The following is a 15,659-nucleotide window of genomic DNA, read 5'->3' on the forward strand; positions in this document are numbered from 1 at the left end:
CCCAGATGGTCCTCCTCACGTTTCTCTCCAGCATCACCCTGCTTGTCCTTCAGATTCATCTTTGTGGCCCTTTTTCTGAAGCCCCTTCCAGCACTCAATAATAAAAATAGCTGACATTCCTGGAGCACTGTGCTAAGTTGTCCATTAATCCCAACAGCTCTGTGAGCCAGGCGCTGTTATTCTTCACACCTTCAGGTTAAGCAACTTGCCAAGGTAATTTAGGTCTCATTCCAAATTCTGGGCAAGAGCACCTTTGAGGGGCACTGAAATAGTGTATCATATTCTATGGAGATGCTCTCCCGAGGAGTGGACAGCAGAGAGGTGCTCCAGCGACTTCTGAGTGGAAGGAAGGACTAGCTGCATTCAGGAGGTGGAGGCATTTCAGAGGGCAGCCCAATTCCGGGATCTGCCTGGGCCTGCGGGCTGAAGTGCTCTAGTGTGCCCTGGGGCACTTCTTGTGGCTGTGGCCTCCTCAGGACACTGTTGGCTTCAGAAGTGGATGAGGGGAAAAAGTCTATCACCTATGATGCCTAGATCTCTGGGAAGCAGACCTGAAGGACAACAGTCCATATTTCCCATGTTCCCATATGACCAGGAACAACTTTCGAGAATGAAATCCCTGGCAGTGAGAGACGAGGAGGTGCTCAGTGAGTGGTGCCTGGTGCGGGGCAGCCCAGGTCCAGGCCCTGGAGCAAACTCCGTAGGAAGGACGTTATGTTACCCACTGTGTTAGTCTGCTTGGGAGGCTGTAATAAAATACCCTAGATGAGGTAGCTGAGATAACAGCTATTTATTTCTCACAGTTCTGGATGCTGGGACGTCCAAGAGCAAGGTTTTGGCCAATGCAGTTCCTGGTGAGGGCCACGTCCTTGTTTGTAGATGGACATCTTCTCACTGCGGCCTTATGTGTTTGGTTCTTCTCCTGTTTGGTCTCTTCGCACAAGCCCACTTGTCTATCTGCTTTAAACCATGAGTGGAAACAGCATGAGGTCTTCACTAGATTTTCTCTAAGCCACTGGTATCCAATAAAACCTTCCATAAGAAATGTTCTGTGTCCTCGGAGGCCCGGAACCGGCCTTGGAACAACAGCAGAGTTTGAGGCCGCTTGCCATCCCGCCCCATGGAGAGGCCCCCAGGGCTGCGGCCGGGCACGGGCAGGACCCGGGAGATGCGGGAGAGGCTGGGCACCGGTGGCTTCGGGAATGTCTGTCTGTACCAGCATCGGGAACTTGATCTCAAGGTAGCAATTAAGTTTTGTCGTCTCGAGCTTAAGTACCAAAAACAGAAAACGATGGTGCCATGAAATTCAGATCATGAAGAAGTTGAACCATGCAAATGTTGTAAAAGCCTGTGCTGTTCCTGAAGAACTGAATATTTTGATTAATGATGTGCCTCTTCTAGCAATGGAATACTGTTCTGGAGGTGATCTCTGGAAGTTACTCAACAAACCAGAAAATTGTTGTGGACTTAAAGAAAGCCAGAGCCTTTCTTTACTAAGTGACATAGGGTCTGGGATTTGATATTTGCATGAAAACAAAATTATACATTGAGATCTAAAACCTGAAAATATAGTTCTTCAGGATGTTGGTGGAAAGGTAACACATAAAATAATTGATCTGGGATATGCCAAAGATGTTGATCAAGGAAGTCTATGTACATCTTTTGTGGGGACATTGCAGTATCTGGCCCCAGAGCTCTTCGAGAATAAACCTTACACAGCCACTGTTGATTATTGGAGCTTTGGGACCATGGTGTTTGAATGTATTGCTGGATTTGGCCTTTTTTGCATCATCTGCAGCCATTTACCTGGCATGAGAAGATTAAGAAGAAGGATCTAAAATGTATATTTGCATGTGAAGAGATGACAGGAGAAGTTCGGTTTAGTACTCATTTGCCCCAACCAAATAGCCTTTGTAGTTTAATAGTAGAATCCATGGAGAACTGGCTACAGTTGATGCTGAATTGGGACCCTCAGCAAGGAGGAGGACCTATTGATCATACTTTGAAGCAGCCAAGATGCTTTATATTAATGGATCATATTCTGAATTTGAAGATTACACATCCTAAATATGACTTTTGCAAAGATAATTTCTTTTTTGTTACCACCTGATGAAAGTCTTCGTTCACTGCAGTCTCGTATTGAGCGTGAAACTGGAATAAGTACTGGTTCTCAAGAGCTACTTTCAGAGACAGGAATTTCTCTGGATCCTCGGAAACCAGCTTCTCAATGTATTCTAGATGGAGTTAGAGGCTGTGATAGCTACATGGTTTCTTTGTTTGATAAAAGTAAGACTGTCTATGAAGGGCCATTTGCTTCCAGAAGTTTATCTGATTGTGTAAATTATATTGTACAGGACAGCAGAATACAACTTCTAATTATACAGCTGCGTAAAGTATGGGCTGAAGCAGTGCACTATGTATCTGGGCTAAAAGAAGACTATGGCAGGCTCTTTCAAGGACAAAGAGCAGCAATGTTAAGTCTGCTTAGATATAATGCTAATTTGACAAAAATGAAGAATACTTTGATCTCAGCATCACAGCAACTGAAAGCTAAATTGGAATTTTTTCACAAAAGCATTCAGCTTGACTTGGAGAGATATAGTGAGCAGATGACTTATGGGATATCTTCAGAAAAAATGCTAAAAGCATGGAAAGAAATGCAAGAAAAGGCCATCCACTATGCTGAGGTTGGTGTCATTGGATACCTGGAGGATTAGATTATGTCCTTGCACACTGAAATAATGGAGCTGCAAAAGAGCCCCTATGGAAGATGTCAGGGAGAATTGATGGAATCTCTGGAACAGAATGCCATTGATCTTTATAAGCAGTTAAAACACAGACCTTCAGATCACTCCTACAGCGACAGCACAGAGACGGTGGAGATTATTGTGCATACTGTGCAGAGTCAGGATCGTGTTCTCAAAGAGCTGTTTGGTCACCTGAGCAAGTTGTTGGGCTATAAACAGAAGATTATTGACCTACTCCCCAACGTGGAAATGGCCCTCAGTAACATCAAAGAAGCTGACAATACTGTCATGTTTATGCAGGGAAAGAGGCAGAAAGAAATTTGGCATCTCCTTAAAATTGCTTGTACACAGAGTTCTGCACGGTCCCTAGTAGGGTCCAGTCTAGAAGGTGCCGAAACCCCCCAAGCATCAGCATGGCTGCCCCCAACTTCAGCAGAACGTGAACATTCTCTGTCATGCGTGGTAACTCCTTAAGATGGGAAGACTTTAGCGCAAATGATAGAAGAAAATTTGAACTGTCTTGGCCGTGTAAGCACTATTATTCATGAAGCAAATGAGGACTATGGCAGTAGTATGATGAATCTTGACTGGAGTTGGTTAACAGAATGACTTGCCACTTGTTCAGTGTCCCCAAACAGATGGAAGTTGCTGCTACATGTGTTGGAAATTTGTTTTCCCCTGAAACCATTCTTCAGACACCAGTCAGTGGAAGAAATGTCTATAATCAGAAAAGCTACATTTCTACTGTGATCCGAGAAACATGATTTTACAAACATAATATTGTGATTTTGAGTAATTTTAGCCTCTGAACGGATAGGATTTTATAAAATGTCAATGGACTTTATATATTTGTTTTAATACCACCTCTACTTCGGGGCATCACCCTTGTCACTCATTTGTCTTTAAATTTGGTAGAACATTACTTATTTAACTGACAAAAAAAACTTTCTAAAGTTTTAACTTTTGAGCGTAAGGCCATTTGCAGTATTACTGAGAAGAAAATCTCAAATAACATGCATTTTAAGTGTAAGTTAAATGGAAGAGACCGCTCACAAGTAAAGTTGTACTTCTTTGAGAATAAACCCTACCTCCTTGTGTTGCACTAAAAAAAAAAAAAAATTGTTCTGTGGGTGGTGCCTGTGGCTCAGTGGGTAGGGTGCCAGCCCCATAAACCAAGGGTGGTGGGTTCAAACCTGGCCCTGGCCAGCTAAAACAGTAGTGGCAACTGCAACCAAAAAATAGCTGGGTGTTGTGGCGGGCACTTGTAGTCCCAGCTACTTGGGAGGGTGAGGCAAGAGAATGGCTTAAGCCCAAGAGTTGGAGGTTGCTGTAAGCTGTGACGCCACAGTACCTACCGAGGGCGACAGCTTGAGACTCTGTCTCAAAAAAAAAAGAAGTGTTCTATATCTATCTCTCTGTTCAATACCACTAATGCTACTGAGGACTAAAATGTGGCTGGTGTGAAAAACTAAAGTTTATTTTATTTTATTTATTTATTTATTTTTTGAGACAGAGTCTTACTATGTTGTCCTTGGTAGAGTACTGTGGCGTTACAGCTCACAGCAACCTCCAACTCTTGGGCTTAAGCCATTCTCTTGCCTCAGCCTCCCAAGTAGCTGGGACTACAGGTACCCACCACAACGCCCAGCTAATTGTTTTTTTTTTGGCTGTAGTTGTCATTGTTGTTTGGCAGGCTCGGGCTGGGTTTGAAACCACCAGCTCTGGTGTATGTGGCTGGCGCCCTAGCTGCTGAGCTACAGGTGCTGAGCAGAAAAACTGAAAGTTTAAATATTATTTCATTTTAAGAAAATTCAACGAGGTACATAGTTATTTGTTACTATTGGAAACGACCCCAGGCAAGACCAAGCAGTTGGGCCAGTGATTTTATTCCTAATCCTCACAGTAACTCTGTGAAGATAATCTTTTTTTTTTTTTTTTTTTGAGACAGAGCCTCAAGCTGTTGCCCTGGGTAGAGTGCGGTGGCATCACAGCTCACAGCAACTTCCAACTCCTGGGCTCAAGCAATTCTCTTGCCTCCGCCTCCCAAGTAGCTGGGACTACAGGTGCCCACCACAACACCTGGCTATTTTTTGGTTGCAGGCATCATTGTTGTTTGGCGGGGCCCTGGCTGGATTCCAACCCCCAGCTCAGGTGTATGTGGCTGGCGCCTTAGCCGCTTGAGCCACAGGCACTGAGCCAAAATAAGCATCCTGAGTGATCTTCAGCATTTGGTGTTGTCAGGTTTATTTATTTTTTTTGTAGTTTTTGGCTGGGGCTGGGTTTAAACCTGCCATCTCCAGCATATGGGGCTGGCGCCCTACTCCTTTGAGCCACAGGCGCCGCCCTCTGTGAAGATAATCTCACTCCCATTTTGCAGGTGAGGCAATTAAGCCTCAGAGAAGCTGTGGGTGGCCCCAGGACAGGCAGCAGGCCATGGTCTGGCCCCATTCTTGGAGCTCCTCCCACTGGGCCCACCTTCGCTCCTTGGATCTTTTTTTTTTTTTTATAAGGTCTAGGTCAAGGAATCCTTAGACATTTTTAAGTCAGTTCAGGGCAGTGTGGTCTAGCCTGTCCACACAGGCCAGGGAGAAAGTGGAGTTAAGTAGACCGGTGTTCAGTAGCTGAAGAGCAGTTAGTGGTGTATCTAAGAAGGAAAGGGAGTGGCTGGCCCACCCACAGAAACCTCCCAGGCAGAGGAAAAGGAGGCTGCCGTGTGGGACGTGTGACGTCCAGGGCCCTCCTCCCACCTAAACTTCTTCACTTGCTGTCTGAATCCCACCAATCACAGGCTGGTTTTGCTCTCCAAATCACAGGCTGGTTTTGCTCTCCATTTTAGATGCAGTTCTGTGTCACTTGGAGTATGGAAGACAAGTCTGGGGGGAACCCAGAGGGGAGAACGCCAGTCAAATGGCCTTGAGGACACAGGGTTCTGAGGGGCAGGGTGGGATGAGCAGAGCAGGAATGGGGTGGGGGAAGGGAATGGGAAGACTAGATTTGGGGGAGGCACTGAGAGCAAACTTTTAATCCCTTGCAGCTCCAGGCTGCTCCTCTCCAGGTTCTCCAGGTGCCTTGGTTCCCTCCTGCCCCAGGGTCTTTGCATGCCTTGCTCTGCCCTCTACTCCCAGCCCAGGGAAACTTCTGCCTAATTCACCCTTCCTCCTCCTCCTCCTCCTTCAGACCCCTCTCACAGAGGCCTTTCTGACTCCCAGGCTTTTTTTTTAGACAGAGTCTCACTATGTTGCCCTGGGTAGAGTGCTGTGGCATCACAGCTCACAGCAACCTCAAACTCTTGGGCTTAAGTGATTCTCTTGCCTTAGCCTCCCAAGTAGCTGGGACTACAGGCGCCCGCCACAATGCCCGGCTATTTTTTTGGGGGGGGGGCAGTTGTCATTGTTGTTTAGTTGGCCTGGGTCGGGTTCGAACCCACCACCCTCAGTGCATGTGGCTAGCACCATAACCACTGTGCTATGGGCACCGAGCCCCCAGGCTTTGTTTTGCGCGTATTGTGTGTTCTCACAGTGTCTGCACCTGCCCTTTGTATGCTTAGCTCAGCGTCTAATGATGTGCTTGCTAGGATTGCTATTGGAGTAGTGTCCTGCTCCCTCATTGGACTCTAATCATCCTGAGAACTGGGACCATGCATGGGTTTGCTCTTGATTTTAGCTGCACATCTCACAACAATGCCTGGTGCATGGGTACCATGCTGTAAGTGTCAGTTGAATAACTTACATGGATAAAGGTCCTATCCATCGCAGGACTTCCTGTCCCTTTTCACAAAGAAATTGGGCCTGCCCAGACTAATCACCAGAACTGTGATTCATACATTCCAAATCCACTCTTAACTTTCTCTCATCTGTAAGAAGAAAATGTGTACCCATTTGAATGCTTTGGCTACCAAATAACCAAAAAGTCAAGCAAAGTGGCTTAAGCCCAAGAGATGTGTTATTTATTTAAGGCGAAGTCTAGAGGTAAGTGATTCCAGTGTCAATTCAATGGCTCAGTGCTGCCATCAAAACCCAGGCTTTTTGCATTTTTCTGCCCTGTCATCAACAGTGTGTTTGCTGTTGTAGCAACTAATACCACATTCTCTCAAAACAATGTCTGAAGCAGAAGGAACGGGACAAAAAGGGATTGAGGGGGTGCATTTTTCTGCAAGATCGAATTTAAAAATATAAGTGGCCCTCTGTAGAAACCTCTAGGATAGTACTTATGACATGATTTTGTGATTATGTCTTCACCGTGACCACCACTCCCTCTACTCTCCCCAGCCAGCTTCTTTGTAACGGACGCAGTGCTTTGGTATTCTGCTTCCCCAGTCCCTGCACAGGCCAGGTGCCCATGGTGCTGGCAGAAGAGTGAGCTCTGAAGGGCCCAGCGGTGAGAGGTGAGGAGCAGCTGTGTCCATGGCTCGAACTGGGGAACACAGAGGTCAGGTGGGCATCAGGGTGCCGGCAGCACAGGGAAGGGGAAGTGGGAAGTCAGAGAATGTGGGAGAGAGTTGGGGCAAATATTGGCACCGCTGGGCGGGAACTGCAGAGAAGCGAAGGGTGTGGAGCCCGAGGTTCCTGCCAACGACACAGCTTCTTCCTCTACGTCCCACAATGTTTCTTTTAATCCAGTTGGTGTTGTTTCCTTCCAGCTAAGGTGAGTGTGTGGCTGTCACCCTACCCAGAAGTGTCCAAGTGCAAGTGAGCCCTGGGGTGGGTGTCGCTGACGGTTTCTGCAATAATAGAAGGAATTAAAGTATTTAAATCCACCTCCTTCTTCACACCTACAGGGTCTAAGGGAATTGAATGCCTGACACCAGGCACTTTGTAAAAAAAGGTGAGGAGGGGGCTCGGCACCTGTGGCTCAAGCGGCTAAGGTCCCAGCCACATACACCTGAGTTGGCAGGTTAGAATCCAGCCCGGGCCGGCCAAACAACAACGATGGCTACAACCAAAAAATGTCTGGGCGTTGTGGCAGGCACCTGTAGTCCCAACTACTTGGGAGGAGGAGACAGGAGAATCGCTTGAGCCCAGGAGTTGAAGGTTGCTGTGAGCTGTGATGCCACGGCACTCTACCCAGGGCAACAGCTTGAGGCTCTGTCTCAAAAAAACAAAACAAACAAACAAAAAAAGAAGGTGAGGAGGAGAAGCTAAAATATTGGAGGTAAAGAAAGAAAGAACTGACCCAATCTCCTGCCCCATCCCATCTTCTCTCCATTGTCTGCATCTCAGCATAGGGCATGCTCCTTGGCCTTGGGTCAGGACCTGCCTGGACAGGGTTCCTGCTGAGATTTCCATGGGTTGGGGAGGAGGCCCACAGGCTTGGGTGTGCTCTCAGGACCCCATCAGATCAGCAAGGACATGCCTGCTGCTTCCATCCTACCCTGCACCTAGCAGTGGTTTAGGAACGGTCCAGGCCCAGCTCCTGTCTGTCAGAGCTCTCCTTTGTTCCCTCCTCCCTGAGTCTGGGCTCTGGGAGTTGGGGCTCCCTCTCAGTACGTTAATTCTTCCCAAAGACATCATCCCAACTGGCTCAACTGCTTGGTCTTGCCTTGGGTCGTTTCCAGCATTAACAAATAACTAATATAGGGATGAAAAATTTTAATAGCTGGCATACACAGCCTTATACAAAACATCTCTAAGTGGTTTACTAAACACATCAAAACTCAAAACAAATTCAATATTGGACACTTAGGCTTGGCGCCCATAGCTCAGTGAGTAGGGCGCCAGCCATATACACTTAGGCTGGTGGGTTCGAGACCAGCAAGGGCCTGCTGAACAACAATGACAACTGCAACAAAAAATAGCCGGGTGTTGTGGCAGACACCTGTAGTTCCACCTACTCAGGAGGCTGAGGCAAGAGAATCGCTTAAGCCCAAGAGTTTGAGGTTGCTGTGAGCTGTGATGCCATGGCACTCTACCAAGAGCGACATAGCCAGACTCTGTCTCAAAAAAAAGAAAAAATTAGGGTGGCACCTGTGGCTCAAGGAGTAGGGTGCCAGCCCCATATGCCAGAGGTTGTGGGTTCAAACCTGGCTCAGGCCAAAACTGAAAAAAAAAAAAAATCGGACACTTAAAATTATTCAGTCTGACTCTCAGATTACCTGTTTCTCCTGAGAGGTAATCAGAACAACAGTCTCTAAGAAATTCTCCACACAAAGAAAAATATTGTCAGGTCTGCCTGGATCTCTGGCCTGGTTGCTGAGAAAGGTAGAGGATGTGGCTTCACTGTTGGGGTTTTCGATGATGATCTTAGCAAACAGAGTCAGGAATCAAAGAACAGGGCCCATGGCTGTGAGACCTTTGCAGGTGAGAGAAGCTCTGTAACTTGGAGATGTCACTTTGTGCTGCCCCTTTGCTCTAGGGACAATCAGTATGCTTCTTATAACACAAATGGCCAGGGTGGTTGCCTTTAGCAGCAGCAAAGGGCAGACCATGTGGCAGGTTTAGGGAAACAGTGTGAATAATGTCTGGTTTTAAGACAATGAGCTAAGGCCCCAGGCCCTGACGAGCCAGACCTCATCCAGTCCTCCCAGGCTTCTCCAAGCTCCGGACCATTTCCTCCGCCCATCTGGAAAAGGAATTGGGACGGTGGATGTGAGCACCAGCTGGGGAGCATTGCGCCATGTGGGGGAAGGGGGATGCTCAAGGTGGCTGATGACTGTGCGGAGGTAGGTGGCATATTCAAGTAGAAAAGCTGCACTGTAATATCTGTGACAGTCCCATGTAACGGAAAGTATTATCCAAACACTGTCATGCAATCGTCGCATTGTCACTTTAGAGAACTTCTGCCCAGTGGACACTAGAGGGCAGCAAAGTCCCACGCGTTTTGAGACAGTCACCGGCAGATTCGGTCGGTCCCTTAGTCCACAGGGAAGAGGGCAGCCCTGTGGCCCTGGAAATGCTAATAGCGGGCCCAGGGGCTCCGAGGCGAAGCTGAAGCAGGTCGTCTTTGCCGGGGCTTCCCTCTTTTGAATCCCCACACTACGACCCAAACCCTGGTGCAGAAATTCCTGTCCGCTGCGGGGCCCCGCCCACTTGCTGTCCCCTCTGAGCTGTGTTCTGGGACTCAGTTGTCATTCCCTCCCTCGGGCTCTGCAGAAATACTATCTACCCTGAGAAACTCACTTACGCGAAGGAGCCAAGAGCAGGTAACCATTTAGTGTTTAGCCCGTCCAGGAATACTCTGATGGGATTTGATCCCTCATAAAGGCGCGTGGATTTAGTCTCCTCATGTATAATATTTGTATAATATTTGTAAGACATGATATTTTTCTGGCCACTTTTATGAGATCATCCCCAAAAGTTTCGAGAACACATTTCCTGGATACCCCCAGGCGGTGTCTTCCTCCAGGAGTTCAGCTTCCTCTTATGCCCCCCTGACCGCCACAGTCAGGGTGGGGACACCTCTGATTGCTTCTAGTGCAATGTCAGAGGGGCTGTCCACCACGGCCACACACAGATGCCCTCCCCGCACTAAGCCCAAAGCTGTATCCTGCTTCCTAAGATTATAGTAATACTTACAGCCAAATACTTACAGCCCTTAGCATGCTCCCAGCACTTCTTTAAGTATATAATAGACATTTAACCTTCACAACCACCCAGTAGGGGAGAACAACTATTATTATTGCTCCTGTTTCATAAATGAGGAATTTTAGACCTAGAGAGGGCAAGTACTTTGACCAAGATCACACAGCTGGTAAGTGGAACCCAAGATTCAAACTCAGGCTATCTGACGCCTCAGCTGGGCTTCTATCCACTCCACACCCTGTGTCTTCAGAGAGCAAGTGAAACTGCATTTTGGGTCTGTCCTCACAACCTCCTCCCTTGGTAAGACTCAGGGACAGACAACTTGCCCTAGTCAATGCTGCCCCTTCCTTCCAACCTCGGGCGTGAGGGCCTCACCCTCCTTTCAGAAGTTATGGCCAGGCTGCTCCTGCACACTCTCTAGCTCCGAAGCTCCTCCGCACTGCGGCCATGAAGCTGAAGCCATTGGGCTGAAGCCATGACTAAATGGGATCATTCTGTTATTATCAACAGACCAAATGATGATACTTAACTTTATTTTTTATTTTTAAGACAGAGTCTCACTCTGTCACCTTGGGTAGAGGGTGCTGTGGAGTCATAGCTCACAGAAACCTCAAATTCCTGGTCTCAGGTGATCCTCTTCCCTCAGCCTCCTGAGCAGCTGGTACTACAGGTGCCCACCACAATGCCTGATTTTTTTTATACCTAACATTTATTTAAGGGCATTCTGCGTGCCAGATTCAGTACCAGCACTAAGCCTTTCATATGCATATCTCATTTAATCCTATCAACAGCTCTGATTCAGCTCTGTTACTATCCTCATTTTACAAATGAAGAAACTGAGATTCCAAGAGACTAACTAACTTGCTCAAGTTCATATGGCTTGTAAATTAAATTGTGGAGCTTGGAATGTACCCAGGTTTGTCTTTGACTGGGAAGTTGCTGCTCTTAATGATAGAGTCCATAAGGGAATCACAAGCATACTTAGAAAACTCTTGGGAGAACCTAGGGAGCATAGCATGACCTTATCTCTATAAAAAATTAAAAAATCAGCTGAGTATAGTGGTGTATGTCTGTAGTCCCAGCTACTCCAGAGGCTGAAGCAAGATTACTCAAGCTCAGGAGTTCAAGGTTACAGTGAGCTGTGATGACACCACTGCACTCCAGCCTGGGCTACAGGGTGAGACTCTGTCTCAAAACAAACAAAAACAAGAACACGAAATCTCTTGTGAGGCAAGAGCAAGTCTGGTGTACAATGGCACACAGAGACAGGTCACAATTATTCATTCCAGTCTCCTCTTACACTCAGCAAAACCCCATACCTGGAGTGGCATGGCCCCAGGGTCCCTGGCACAGAACCTGAACCCTGCATACAGTTCAGTGCATCTATAACAGAGTCAGGGCTGGGGAAGAGCAGGTTAGGAATAACATCAGGACACAGGGCGGGGAAAACCTACTGGAAGTGAGGAAGAATCCTGGCCTGGTGGCCAGTGGCTCTGGTTCTGAGACAAGCTCACTGTAACCTTGAATGCTGGACCTCGGCTGGGTCCCTTGGAATGTCTGATGCTCTCAAGGGGAGGGCTTTATAGTAAAGCTGACAGAGCCTTCCAGTTGGCGGTTTGTGTGACTTTGCTATAAGCCCTTGAGCCCACTCTTTCTCTGTTGGCAGAGGTGACTGAGTGGAGGGTCACATGGATCTGTGTCGATGCTATCAGGGAATGGAGATCTGGAGGTGGCAGGTGGTGACTGCACCTGAGGAGTGGAGCCTTGGCAATGAGTCAGGCAGTGAGTGGGCTGCTAGGAATGGCACATACTTCCCAGGACATTGGCTCAATGGGAAAGGCACAGGGGCCTCAGGACTTGAGAGAGCCTGTATGTCACTGTGGATAGAGTGGGCCACATTACGTGGACCACAAAGCTCAGCTTCCCGTTCTGAGCCCTTGGGGGTGCTGCTGTCAAGGCAGTTCCTTCTTGCTGTGCCTTTGGTGTGAGTGCAGGGCTTCAAAGTGCACAGGGGCAACTGGCCTCCCAATACACCTGTCTCTACAGGTGCCCAACCACCTGGGCTGGTGGGCAGGATTTCAAAAAGGTAAACGAAGCTACAGAAAAGCCATAGCAGGGCTGAACAGCTAATTCTAGTTCCCAAAATTTGGGCTAAGAAGAGCAGGGGGAAAGGGTTTGGGAGTTGTGAGCTGGTTTGTGTCCCAGAAGCTCCCATTTGGGAAGCTGGAGTGAGAGAAGGGGACAGAGGTTCATGCTGCGGGCAATGCCAGGTGTGGTGTCATCCTTAGTTTTATTTACTTTTCCCTCTTATTCTTTTTTTTTTTTTTTGAGTCAGAGCCTCAAGCTGTCACCCTGGGTAGAGTGCCATGGTGTCACAGCTCACAGCAACCTCAAACTCTTGGGCTTAAGCGATTCTCTTGCCTCAGCCTCCCAAGTAGCTGGGATTACAGGCACCCACCACAACACCCGATTATTTTTTGGTTGTAGCTGTCATTGTTGTTTGGCAGGCCGGGGCTGAATTTGAACCACCAGCTCTGGTGTATGTGGCTGGCACCCTAGCCACTGAGCTATAGGTGCAGAGCCTACTTTTCCCTCATCATTGTGTCTGAAAATGTTTTTAACATATTATGGCCAATGTATGTAAAATTGTCATGTGCAACCAAAAGGGACATAGTGAGAAGTGTGTGCCCCTCCTGCCCCACAGACAGCCACTATCCATTGGTAATGTCTGCCTAATACCTCACAGCTTAAGCGCTGTGTCCCCAGAAGTCATCTCACTGGAGCCCAGTAATTTTTATTTTCCCTCAATCATTTCTGATTGATGTTACTGGAGATTTTACTTTTCTGTTTCTAGTTAGTCTGGTCAAATGTTTATCAATTTTATTTACTTTTTTAAAAAATCAACTTTTCAGGGTGGCACCTGTGGCTCAAGGAGTAGCGTGTTGGCCTCACATATCGGAGGTGGTGGGTTCAAACATGGCCCCGGCCAAAAAAAAAAAAGCAAAAAAAAATCAACCTTTTGTTTCATTAATTTTCTGAATGATTTGTTTTCAATTTCATTCATCTCTGATTTAGTTTTGGTTATTTCTTTTGCTGGGTTTGGGATTAGATTGTTCTTCTTTTTCCAATTTTATAAGCTGGTTCATGAGTTTGTTCATGTGCTCTCTTTCTGTTTTTCAAATGTAGGCATCTAGTGCAATAAATTTCCTCTTAAGACACTTTTGCTGTATCCCACAGGTTTTGGTAACTTGCGTCTTCATTGTTGTTATGTTTGAGGAATTTAATGATTTCCACATTTATCTCATCCTGAATCCAACTATCATTCAGCATAAGGTTTAATTTCCAAGTCTTTGTGTGGGGATGAATGTTTTTGTTGGAGTTTGGTTCTACCTTTATCACTTTGTGGTCTGAGAAGATACAAGCTATAATTCCTATTCTTTTAACTTTGCTGAGTTTTGATTTGTATCTTAGGATATGGTCAATTTTGGAGTATGTAGCATGGGCTAACAAGAAAAATTTATATTATTTAGCTTTGGGATGGTGTGTTCTATATATGTCTATTAATCCCATTTGTTCCAGGGTCACATTATAGTCCCTTGTACCTTTGTTTAGTTTCTGTGTAGATTATCCATCAAGTTCTGTCAGAGGGGTGTTAAAGTCCCCAACTATTATGGTGTTATGGGATATCATATTGCTCAGATTCATCAAGGTCTGTTTCATAAATCTGGGAGCATTTAAATTGGGCACATAGGTATTCCTCTAAACAGATTCTCAAACAGAAATTGCTGCTTGCCATTAAGACCAAGAATTTTGGTTTTGTATAGAGTATAAAAAGTGTGTATTGCTGTGTAATATTAAAAAAAAAGAAAAGAAAAGAAAAAGAAGAACTACTACCTAACATGTTCTACAAAGCAAATATCACCCTGATCCCCAAACCAGGAAAAGATCCAACAAAAAAAGAAAATTATAGACCAATATCACTAATGAATATAGATGCAAAAATATTCAACAAGATCCTAACAAACAGAATCAGCAACACATCAAACAAATTATACATCATGACCAAGTTGGTTTTATCCCTGGGTCGCAAGGCAGGTTCAATATACATAAATCTATAAATATAATTCAGCACATAAACAAATTAAAAAACAAAGACCATATGATTCTCTCAATTGATGCAGAAAAAGCTTTTGACAATATCCAGCATCCCTTCATGATCAGAACACTTAAGAAAATGGGTGGCTCGGCGTCTGTGGCTCAACTGGCTAAGGCGCCAGCCACATACACTTGAGCTGGCAGGTTCAAATCCAGCCTGGGCCCACCGAACAACAATGATGGCTACAACCAAAAAAAAATAGCCAGGCATTGTGGCAGATGCCTGTAGTCCCAGCTAGTTGGGAGGCTGAGGCAAGAGAATTGCTTGAGCCCAGGAGTTGGAGGTTGCTGTGAGCTATAATGCCACGGCACTCTACCCAAGGCAACAGCTTGAGGCTCTGTCTCAAAAAAAAAAAAAGAGGGCAGCGCTTGTGGTTCAGTGAGTAGGGTGCTAGCCCCATATACTGAGGGTGGTGGGTTCAAACCCAGCCCTGGCCAAAACTGCAACAACAACAACAAAAAATAGCCGGGCCTTGTGGCGGGTGCCTGTAGTCCCAGCTGCTTGGGAGGCTGAGGCAAGAGAATCACGTAAGCCCAAGAGGTGGAGGTTGCTGTGAGCCATGTGATGCCATGGCACTCTACCAAGGGCAGTAAAGTGAGACTCTGTCTCTACAAAAAAAGAAAGAAAGAAAGAAAGAAAGAAAGAAAGAAAGAAAGAAAGAAAGAAAGAAAGAAAGAAAGAAAGAAAGAAAGAAAGAAAGAAAGAAAGAAAATTGGTATAGAAGGGACATTTCTTAAACTTATAGAGGCCATCTACAGCAAACCCACAATATCCCATTGAATGGAGTTAAATTGAAATCATTTCCACTCAGATCAGGAACGAGGCAAGGTGGCCCATCGTCTCCACCACATTTTAACATTGTAATGGAAGTTTTAGCCATTGCAATCAGGGAAGAAAAGGCAATCAAGGGTATCCATATAGGGTCAGAAGAGATCAAACTTTCACTCTTCGCAGATGATATGATTGTATATCTGGAAAACTTCAGGGATTCTACTGCAAAACTCTTAGAAGTGATCAAGGAATACAGCAGTGTCTCAGGTCACAAAATCAACATTCATAAATTGGTAGTCTTTATATATATCAACAATAGTCAAGCTGAAAAAACAGTCAAGGACTTTATTCTGTTCACAGTAGTGCCAAAGAAGATGAAATATTTGGGAGTATATCTAACAAAGGACGTTAAAGATCTCTATAAAGAGAACTATGAAACTCTAAAAAAAGAAATAGCTGAAAATGTTA

At 46.0% G+C, this 15,659-nt stretch overlaps 2 pseudogenes; one reads left to right on the top strand and one right to left on the bottom strand.

Moving 5' to 3' along the window:
* The first annotated feature begins 1,120 nt into the window (after window positions 1-1,120).
* LOC128593895 (inhibitor of nuclear factor kappa-B kinase subunit alpha-like) lies at window positions 1,121-3,334 on the top strand (annotated as a pseudogene).
* A 3,668-nt stretch (window positions 3,335-7,002) lies between these two features.
* Window positions 7,003-15,659, bottom strand: part of LOC128594798 (small acidic protein-like) — a 28,548-nt pseudogene continuing 19,891 nt past the window's right edge.

This window comes from Nycticebus coucang, chromosome 9 (assembly GCF_027406575.1).
Source record: "Nycticebus coucang isolate mNycCou1 chromosome 9, mNycCou1.pri, whole genome shotgun sequence".
In the NCBI taxonomy this organism is placed as follows: domain Eukaryota; kingdom Metazoa; phylum Chordata; class Mammalia; order Primates; family Lorisidae; genus Nycticebus; species Nycticebus coucang.